The sequence below is a fragment of the Pteropus vampyrus genome, unplaced genomic scaffold, assembly GCF_000151845.1.
Source record: "Pteropus vampyrus isolate Shadow unplaced genomic scaffold, Pvam_2.0 Scaffold57, whole genome shotgun sequence".
NCBI classification, from domain to species: Eukaryota; Metazoa; Chordata; class Mammalia; order Chiroptera; family Pteropodidae; genus Pteropus; species Pteropus vampyrus.
In genome coordinates this window covers 5,961,738-5,964,951 of record NW_011888838.1, presented here as the reverse complement: position 1 = coordinate 5,964,951, position 3,214 = coordinate 5,961,738, and positions in this window count along the sequence as shown.

The following is a 3,214-nucleotide window of genomic DNA, read 5'->3' as shown; positions in this document are numbered from 1 at the left end:
CTCAACTACAACAGAAGAGCATACACAATCCATGCAAGAAACACACCTGGAGCACCTGGCTCAGGTGACCAGGGAGATTGCACCACTGGACCCCACAGGACACCTATTATATCAGGCAACTCTACTAAGACCAGAAGACGTAGCAGCCTTACTTAATACATAGAAACAAAACAGGAAGGCATCCAAAATGAAGAGACAAAGAAACATGTCTCAAAGAACAGAACAGATCTCCAGAAGAACTAAACAAAATTGAGACAAGTGATCTACCAGATGTACTAGTTATCTGGATGTTCAATAATCTCAGTGAGAACTTCAACAAAGAGACAGGAAACATAAAAATAGAGACAGAAAACAAAAAAGAACCAGTCAGAATTGAAGAAGCAATAACTAAAATGAAGAATACGTGAGAGCGGATCAGCAGTAAATTAAATGAAGCAAAGCATCGAATGAACAATTTGGAAGGCAAGGTAGCAGAAAATGCCCAATCAGAACAACAAAAAAGAATAAAGAATAAAAAAAAAGGATAGTTAAAGGGACCACTGGGACCATATCATGTATACCAATATCCATATTATAGAGGTATCAGAAAGGGAAGAGAGAATGCAAGGAACTGAAAATCTTTTTGAAGAAATAATGATGGAAAACTTGCCTAACCTGGTGAAGGAAGCGCAGAGAATCCCAAATAAGAAGAACCCAAATAGGTCCACATTAAGACACATCACAATTAAAATGCCAAAGGTTAAAGACAGTCTTAAAAGTAGCAAGAGGAAAGCAGTTATCTGCCTGCAAAGGAACTTCCATAAGACTGTCAGCTGATTTCTCAACAGAAATTTTGCAGACCAGAAGGGATTATCATAAAATACATAAAGTGAAGAAAAACAAAAACATACAACCAAGATTATTCTATCCAGCAAATTTATCATTTAGAACGGAAGAGAGAGATATAGAGCTTCCCAGACAAGAAAAGCTAAAGGAGATTACCACCAAACCAGCATTAAAAAAATGTTAGACTTCTTTAAGAAAAAGAAGAAAATAGATAGAAAATATGAATAATAAAATGGCAATAACTATATAGCTATCAATAATTAAATGTAAGTGGATTAAATGCTCCTATCAAAAGACAAAGGGTGGTTGAACAAGTAAGAAAACAAGGCCCTTACATATGCTGCCAATAGGAGACTCACTTCAGATAAAAAGACAGACTGAAAGTAAAGGTATGGAAAAAGATATTTCATGAAAATGGAAATAGAAAAAAAAGCTGAAGTAGCAATTCTTGTACTAAACAAAATAGATTTAAAACAGGCTATAACAAGATATAAAGAAGGACCCAGGAATTTCACTTATCAGTATTTATTCAAAAAAAACTCATAACACTAATTCAAAAAAAATATGCATTCATATGTTCATTGCAACATTATTTGCAGTAGCCAAGATATGGAAGCAAGCTAAGTTGATAGATGATTGGATAAAGAAGTAGTGGTACATATATACAATGGAATATTATTCAGCCATTAAAAAAGAATGAAGTCTTTCCATTTGCAACAACATGGAAGGACCTAGAGGGTATTAAGCTAAGTGAAACAGGTCATCAAAGACAAATACCATGTGATTTCACATATATGTGGAATTTAAAATACAAAATAAATAAAACAGAAATAAACTCATAAATTCAGAGAACATTTGTTGCCAGATGGGAGATGGTTTGTGGGGGTTGGGGTGAAAAAGGGGAAGGGATCAAGAAATACAAATTGGTAGTTACAAAATAGTCATGGGGATGTAAAGTATAGCATAGGGAGAATATAGTCAATAATATTGTAATGTATGTGTCAGATGGGTACTAGATTTATCAGGGTGATCACGTTGTAAGATATAAATGTCTAATCCCTATGTTGTACACCTGAAACTAATATAATATTGTATATCAGATGTAATTGGAAAATAAAAAATATATATTAAAAAAAGCCTAGAATATCAATAGCAACATTTTTGATATGCTTCCTTTAGTTTTCTCTATATAAAAATATTGTCATATTGGAAATATATTTTCTACTCTGCATTTTTTTTACTTAGAATTTCCTATACCATTATTCTTTAAATGCATTATTTTAATCACTGTATATTTCCAATATGAATGATTAACTTAATCTCTATTAATAAACATAGGAATTGAATTGAGTGTTTTGCTACTAAATGTTACATGTAAATCTTTCTTTTGAATAGCAATCTTTAACAGTATATTTATTATTTTCTTGTGTAACAGAACAAAATATTAATTTAGGAGTGTTCCTAAGCCTTTCATGTACTCTGCTCATCAAAGAAAATTCCGACTCAATTTCCTCAATTTATTTCTTTGTTTCTCTTGACCTGCTCCAGTTCCTGTAAGGTCTTACTTTGCCAGATGCGTTGTTTATTTTATTTTGTTGGTACAGAATTGAGAAGCTTTGAAGGAAATGTAGAAGAACATGATGACTTTGGATTAGTCTAGTGGGAGGAGTTTTTTCATGGAGTGTTAAAGGAGGGCAACTTCTCAGAGTAAAGGGGTAAACAGAGAAAATGGGTATTTTTAAGAATTATTAATCTGGTTTAAGATAAGAAACCAGATACTCTTGATAAGAGCATCATAAAAGTAAAAGAAATTGTTTTGTATTGAAGTCATCTCTCAGTTGCAGACTTGATACTTTTTTGGCTGTGATATTACAATAAAACTGGAATATTAGGTTCATGGTTTTATAAGTTTTACACATTTATAAGGAATGTCGAAATTGCTTATTACCTGTCAAAACGGCTTTCTCCAAAGGTTAGGTCAATGTATCTTCTTTACCAACCTGATATAAGAATGACTTTAGGACCGATTTCAAACAATAATGGAATATTATCATTTTTCAAAAAAGTTTGTAAACGTGATAGGTGAAAAATGCTATCTGGTTATTTTATTTTGCATTTCTTCATTAGTGGATTGTATAGTTTCCAGTTTTCATGTCTTAAATGTCATTTAAGAGTAACTCGATCATGATCATATTTGATTTACTGGGTGAGGATAGTTTCTGTAATGAATTTGCATATCTCAGTGTTTTTAAGGATATTAATTTTCATATTTGTTGGTTATCTCACCTTTATCGTTTTATTTTAATCATATTTATTAGTTTTAAATATAGATGTGTTAAAATTTCATGTAATCAAATTGACTTTTTTCTTTGTAATTTAATCTGTCATT